This window comes from Ovis aries, chromosome 15, assembly GCF_016772045.2.
Source record: "Ovis aries strain OAR_USU_Benz2616 breed Rambouillet chromosome 15, ARS-UI_Ramb_v3.0, whole genome shotgun sequence".
In the NCBI taxonomy this organism is placed as follows: Eukaryota; Metazoa; Chordata; class Mammalia; order Artiodactyla; family Bovidae; genus Ovis; species Ovis aries.
In genome coordinates this window covers 71,084,836-71,092,857 of record NC_056068.1, presented here as the reverse complement: position 1 = coordinate 71,092,857, position 8,022 = coordinate 71,084,836, and the positions used below count along the sequence as shown (strand labels likewise).

At 39.5% G+C, this 8,022-nt stretch overlaps 1 non-coding gene across 1 annotated transcript; it reads left to right on the top strand.

The window, feature by feature from the left end:
- Nucleotides 1–6,310: 6,310 nt before the first annotated feature.
- Nucleotides 6,311–6,382, top strand: TRNAW-CCA (transfer RNA tryptophan (anticodon CCA)). The gene has a single exon. It is a non-coding gene; the product is annotated as a tRNA-Trp (tRNA).
- The last annotated feature ends 1,640 nt before the right edge of the window (nucleotides 6,383–8,022 follow it).

Sequence of the window (8,022 nt, the reverse complement as noted above, 5' to 3'; positions counted from 1 at the left end):
CACACATATATATCCGCATATGTATGCATGTATATATTTCTTCTCATTATGTGCATAGTTTCATGATGCTTCGGTTTTTTGGTAGGTGATATAAATAGAATCTGATCATATTTCTGAAGAAGCCTACTTTTTGCCAAAGTTAGACTTCTGATTCTGAGGCCTTGATTGATGGCTTACATTGATAGGTATGGTCTCATATTGAAAGGCAGTGCTCTTAACGCACAAGAACTAGGGAGTAGACTTAGAATTGCTATTCTAGAAGCTTTTGCAGTATCTTGCATGTTGATATATGTAGCTTAACAATTAAGGGTAAGGCTGATTTCAAAGTAAATTAACCAGGCTTCTCTGGTGGTTCAGATGGTAAAGAATCTGCCTGCAATGCAGGAGACCAGTGTTTGATCCTTGGGTTGGGAAGATCCCCTGGAGAAGGGAATGGCAGCCCACTCCAGTATTCTTGCCTGGAAAATTCCATGGACATAGGAGACTAGCCAGCAACAGTCCATGGGATTGCAGAGTCAGACGCAACTGAGCAATTAACATTTTCACTTTCTTTTAAGGACTCATCTGATTAGGTCAGGCCCACACAGGATAAGCTCACTTTTTAACTCAATGTCAGTTGACTAAGGACCTTACTTACATCTGAAATATCCCTTTTGATGTATAATGTAACATAATCACAGGCACAATGACTCATTGTACTCCTGAATCCCACCCACATTCAAGGGGAAAGGGTCATACAGGGAACAGATAGTGGGGAGGGGCAGGAATCTTGGAGATAAATGAGATCTGCCTGCCACACTCCTATTGCCCTCTAGGCACTAACTGATAAAGAACTTTTTTGCAAAGAGTCGGACAGGACTGAGCAACTAAGCACACACAGATTCCTAAGTGGCTAACATTTTTCAGACTTTACCGCATACCCTGTACTATGCTAAATGCTCTCATGTGATGATTTTTTTTTCCTCCCCAAAACTCAGTGAAGGAAATTCCAGTGTTATCTCTGTTTTATAGATGAGGAAACTGAGACCACACTTGACCGGCTCCCCATGACGACGCACCAGGACAGAGCGTGGCAGAGGTGTAGGCAAATGGGTTATCTTACCACAGTCAACTTATGATTTCACTCTGTTTAAGATGACCTTTGGCCAAGCAGTCACTGAAATTAGCCTCCAATAAAAACCACAGGTACATTCCCTAACTATTCAGATCAGGATAAATAGTCAATAAACCTACAACCCAGGCAAAAGGAAAAAGGAGAAATATATATGTTCAAGCAGCATTCACGGCAGTGCAGTGACATTGCCCAAGGTAAAAAACAGAAAAGCCTCATCAGCATTCACAAATCTTCTAAATATAATATAAAAATACATTCCTTGTCATACTTAATGACACTGCTGCCACTTGGAGTGATTGGAGCTTCCGATTTTTTTGGTTTATTTAAAACCATTCTTTCCCTCTCTCTCTCTTTCATCAAAGCCAATAGGATCCACAAAAGCGCTAGGTCTAAGGCCCCAGAGTGGAGCCAAAGCATGTTGAACATCAGTAGCAAAGAGAATGAGAGGCAATAATTTCCTACAGCTGAAATAGCGTATGCACAAACACTGAAAATCAGGCATGTTCCCTTAAGACATAGATCCTGGAACACCTGACCACTCCTCTAGGAGTAAAGTACTTTTTGAAAGCATATGTATGGATGTCAATGTCGCCTAAGGTGCTCTTTATGAATACATTATAACATGTGGGCAAATCTTGACTGTGTTGACTTTTTCTAACTCTGCATCAGAAAGCCTGGTTTTGCAATGATGTCTTTCTTAACTCCTTTTTCTTTTTCCTTATCTTAACTCTTAACCCATTCCTAGTGAGTGAGTAGTATGCAAGCCTTGTCTGTCATAGGCATTATTTGCTACATAGCTCTGCTCTTTTTCAAAGATCACCAAGTGGTAGCACAAGGGCTAAATCACTGAACTCATGTTACTCATCCTATGAAATATATATATATATACACACACACACACACACACACATATATATATATACACACACACACATATATATATATACACACACACATGCCCATACAATATATGTGTGCATTGATAGGTATTGGGTTGATCAAAATGTTCATTTGGATTTTCCCATATCATCTTATGAAAAAGCCCAAACAAACCTTTTGGCCAACCCAATCTGTATATACGCACCTATTTATTTTTATATGTATCTATCTGTCCATCTGTCTATGAATATCATAGCTTTAAAATAATGGAGATTTTTATTAATATTAACAAGAGTTAATATTAACTCTTGGTCCTTGTCCCTTTATACATGTATATTGCTTGCCTGAAACCCTTGTAGTCACATTTGAATTTGTAGCTGTAACTTTATACATATTTTCAAGTCATTTCAGTTGTACATGCTTTGTGCCCTTAACAAGATGAGTCCAAAAAGATTATTTTCTCTTTTATGTTCTTCAGGACACAGGTATATCAACTCTTGAATTTGAGAATAAAATTTTGTGTGCTTGTGTATTTTTTTTTTTTTTGAGAATTTATCAGAGCCTCAAAAGAGCTTATTATCCAAAGAAATTTTAAAGGTCTCATAGTTCAGTTCAGTTCAGTCGCTCAGTCATGTCCAACTCTTTGCGACCCCATGAATCACAGCATGCCAGGTCTCTCTGTCCATCACCAGCTACCAGAGTTCACTCAGACTCACATCCATTGAGTCGGTGATAACATCCAGCCATCTCATCCTCTGTCGTCCCCTTCTCCTCCTGCCCTCAATCCCTCGCAAGCATCAGAGTCTTTTCCAGTGAGTCAACTCTTTGCATGAGGTGGCCAAAGTACTGGCTTTAGCATCATTCCTTCCAAGGAACACCCAAGACTGATCTCCTTTAGGATGGACTGGTTGGATCTCCTTGCAGTCCAAGGGACTCTCAAGAGTTTTCTCCAACACCACAGTTCAAAAACATCAATTCTTTGGCACTCAGCTTTCTTCACAGTCCAACTCTCACATCCATACATGACCCGTGGAAAAACAATAGCCTTGACTAGACAGACCTTTGTTGGCAAAGTAATGTCTCTGCTTTTGAATATGCTGTCTAAGTTGGTCATAACTTTCCTTCCAAGGAGTAAGCATTAATAAAGACCTCTGAATTCATAATTTTATGACCTCCATTATTTTAAGGATAGAAAGAGAAAGTGTTTTGGCCAAGGGTCTATACTATAGTATATACTGTACAAATTAATGCCAGACTATGGCTCAGATGGTAAAGAATCTGCCTGTAATGCAGGAGCTGCAGGATACCCAGGTTTAATCCCTGGGTTGGGAAGATACCCTGGAGAAGGGAATGGCAACCCACTCTAGTATTCTTGCCTGGAGAACCCCATGGACAGAGGAGCCTAGCGGGCTACAGTCCATGAGGTCGCAAAGAGTCAGACACAACTGATTGGCTAAGCACACAAGACTAGCAAGAGGCCATTTGACTAGCAGGCAAAATACCACTTTCAAGAATTCAACCTGTGTTTAGATTTTTCATCAATATTTGCTTCAGTTTTGTGCACCTTATATAGTTTTGGGAGAAGGAAATGGCCACCCACTCCAGTACTCTTATCTGAGAAATCCTATGTTCAGAGGAGCCTGGAGGGCTGCAGTCAATAGTTAAAAAGAATCAGACACAATTGAGCACACACACACGGATAGTTTTTGGTAAAGATAGGTAAAAGAAAGTGAATAACCTAGTTCTAATTTCAAAAAGAAAAATTTGAATCATTTCTTCTAAATTCCATCAGAAAAGCTACATTGTATGATTCTGCTCTGGCTGTGTTGATCGGGGCAGGGGATAAATAAATTTTCAATAGAATAAATTTATTTCATAGAATAAATTTTCAATCATGATGATGACAAATGTCACCAAGAAAATGATTTGAGTTTTTAGGAAGAATGCTGTCAGAGTCTATTTACTCTAGTGTCTTACTTAGGAGTGCTTTTCTTTCCCCAAGTTACTGTGGTCAGAAACATCCCACTTTCCCATAAATGAAAAGACATTTCAGGAAAAAAGAGAGTGACGGGGGAAAGAATGAGGACAACTGTCCATCTTAGAGCCCATTTAGCGCAAATGCAGATGCCTCTGAGCAAAGAATTTTTGCTTCCAGTGTAGTTTTGTTCCTGTAAATCTTTTCCAAAATTCCACTTCATTCGCTTCAATTGCATGTGCATTGGACTGTTCTGTGTAACGTGGCAGTATACTCAGGAAGTGGTTCTTTTACAGCATGTTTAAATCCCAAGATGAAATAAATGCCACTTCAGAAAGCTGCAATCTTTGTGGCACTGGAGAGTTTCAGGAGTGCAGAAACTTCTTTTCTGAACTCATTCTCCTGTTTAGGAAAGTGGTTTAGGTTTCACAAGTCCCACCCATCTATTGTGTTTCCTTGAAAAGCACAGAGGATAAAAAGAAGTTGGGTGATCTCTTGAGAAAATTGTGTTTGTAATCTATTTCCTCCTGAAAGTGGTTTCAAAAGTAAATTTGAGCCAACTCTGAAAGGCAAAGGAAAATCCCTCTGTTCCTTTTCAGTCAATATTACTTATGACTTACTACCTCTTATCTTACACTTTTCTTTTCTTTCTTCACCCCACTCTATCCATTTGGAAATCAAAGACAAGTCAGTCAAAAGCTATTAGGGAGAGAGACTTGACAATTCCAAAAGAATATGTGTGTGTGTGTGTGTGTGTGTGTGTGTGTGTGTATGTAAAGGATAAGAATATTTAATGGGTGGAAATAGAGTTGAGCTATTTCAAATCATGAAAGATGATGCTGTGAATATGCTGCACTCAATATGCCAGCAAATATAGAAAACTCAGCAGTGGTCACAGGACTGGAAAAGGTCAGTTTTCATTCCAATCCCAAAGAAAGGCAATGCCAAAGAATGTTCAAACTACTGCATGATTGCATTCATCTCACATGCTAGCAAAGTAATGCTCAAAATTCTCCAAGCCAGACTTCAACAGTATATGAACCATGAACTTTCAGATGTTCAAGCTGGATTTTGAAAAGGCAGAGGAACCAGAGATCAAATTGGCAACATCTGTTGGATCACTGAAAAAGCAAGAGAGTTCCAGAAAATCTTTATTGACTATGCAAAATACTTTGACTGTGTGGATCACAACAAACTGGAAAATGCTTTAAAAGATGGGAACACCAGACCACCTGACCTGCCTCCTGAGAAATCTGTATGTAGGTCAAGAAGCAACAGTTAGAACTGGACATGGAACAACAGACTGGTTCCAAATTGGGAAAGCAATGCATCTAGGCTGTATATTGTCATCCTGCTTATTTAATTTGTATGCAGAAAACATCATGAGAAATGCTGGACTGGATGAAGCACAAGCTGAAATCAAGATTGCTGGGAAAAATATCAATAACCTCGGATATGCAGATGACACCACCCTTACAGCAGAAAGTGAAGAAGAACTAACGAGCCTCTTGATGAAAGTGAAAGAAGAGAGTGCAAACATTGGCTTAAAGTGCAACATTCAGAAAACGAAGATCATGACATCTGGTCCCATCACTTCATGGCAAATAGGTGGGGAAGCAATGGAAAGAGTGGCAGACTTTATTTTTGGCTCTAAAATCACTGCAGATGGTGACTGCAGTCATGAAATTAAAAGATGCATGCTCCTTGAAAGAAAAGTTATGACCAACCTAGACTGCATATTAAAAAGCAGAGACATCACTTTGTCAACAAAGGTCCATCTCATCAAAGCTATGTTTTTTCCAGTGGCCATGTATGGATGTGAGAGTTGGACTATAAAGAAAGCTGAGCACTGAAGAATTGATGCTTTAGAACTGTGGTTTTGGAGAAGACTCTCGAGAGTTCCTTGGACAGCAAGGAGATCCAACCAGTCCATCCTAAAGGACATCAGTCCTGAATATTCATTGGAAGGACTGATGCTGAAGCTGAAACTCTAATACTTTGGCCACCTGATGTGAAGAACGACTCATTTGAAAAGACCCGGATACTGGGAAAGATTGAAGGCAGGAGAAGGGGATGACAGAGGATGAGATGGTTGGATGGCATCACTGACTCAATGGACATGAATTTGATTAAACTCTAGGAGTTGGTGATGGACAGGGAGGCCTGGCATGCTATAGTCCATGGGATTGCAAAGAGTCAGACTCAACTGATTGACCGAACTGAACTGAACTAATAACCAGATGAAGTGCAATCTGAAAGAACCCATAGGGATGGTGACATTTTTCATATTATCAAAGAAAATAAAAGTCTCAAAGGAATTTTATTTTAAAAAGTATTTGGGGTCCCTGGTGGCTCAGAGGTTAAAGCGTCTGCCTCCAATGCAGGAGACCCGGGTTCGATCCCTGGGTCGGGAAGATCCCCTGGAGAAGGAAATGGCTATCCACTCCAGTATTCTTGCCTGGAGAATCCCATGGATGGAGAAGCCTGGTAGGTTACAGTCCACGGAGTCGCAAAGAGTTGGACATGACTGAGCAACTTCACCACCACCACCTAAAGCACCCAAGAGTTTTATTGTGTATATACTGTGAGAGTGTTAGTCACTCAGCCATGTCTGACTCTTTGTGACCCCACTGACTGTAGTCCACCAGGTTCCTCTGTCCATAGAATTCTCCAGGCAAAAATATTGGAGTGAGTGGCCATTCCCTTCTCCAGGGGATCTTCCCAATCCCGGGACAGAACTGCTTTTCAGGTAGACTCTTTCCCATCTATGAATACATCCAGAAGAAAATGCAAGGGAATAAAGTCTAACCCTTAAGTCACCATTTATAGGTGAGGAAATAAAATGTAGATGTTTGAAAAGTAAGTTAACAACAAAATGATGTGATTGGTATAGATTAAAAGAGCTAAAGGAAATTCTCAAAACATCCTTGATTAAAGAGTGCATGGTTATTTTTAGTATCTGTAATCAATTTTTTCCACTTCTGTAAACTTTAAAATGACAGGACTTTTTCCTATGCATTATCTCTTATCCTTGAACTGACAACTTAAAGTGTGTGTCTCATTTCACAGATGGATAAACTGGAGTTCATATGTTTTTGGGAACTTCTCCAAAGACATATGGTTATAGGATATTAGATTTATGACCTGAACTCCTGTTTTGTGAGTCATTATCCTAAACTGATGCCGGATGATCAATGTAAATGAAATGCTAGACCTTAAAAGAGGTCTTCTCTATTCATTTTTTTATTCATCAAGTTTGTACAGAATGATCAAAATATTTCTGCCACTTTACTAGGCACTGGGCATATCTGCATAACTGAAACATAGCTCCTGCTTTCTCAGAGAAGCATAAGTAAAGAAAAATGAGAAATACCTACTAAATGAAAAGTAAAAGTGAAAGTCTTTCAGTCATGTCCCACTCTTTGCAACCTCGTGGACTATATAGTCCATGGAATTCTCCAGGCCAGAATACTGGAATGGGTAGCCTTTCCCTTCTCCGGGGGATCTCCCCAACCCAGGGAGCAAACCAGGTCTCCCACATTGCAAACGGATTATTTACCAGCTGAACCACAAGGGAAGCCCTAAATACCTACTAAATATCAGAGGTTAAAAATGATGATCAAATAGCATTCATTAAAACTCTTCAGATTCTTGGATTATTAGACTGGAGCCACCTGCAAGAAGAACTCATGTATAATCCAGACATAAAATGTGGTTCATGACATCGAGAATTTGAGAACCCAGGAATAAAGAAGTTCCCTTAAAAGGGTCACCATCTCAGAAGAGAGAAGCTTACCAGTTGAGAGAAAAGGAGAGAGTTCCATAGGCTGTTAGGAACTCAGTCTTCAAAGGGAAGAATGTCTGTTTTTAAATTCTACAATGCTATAATATTCTAGCTGTGGGAATTTGAACAAGTTTCTGTACACTCACAATGGATTACTGAAAAGATAAATTAAAGAAATAATTCCATTTACTATCACACCAAAAAGAATAAGATACTTAGAAATACGTTTAACCAAAGAGGTAAAAGATCTGCATACTGAAGAAAATAAGT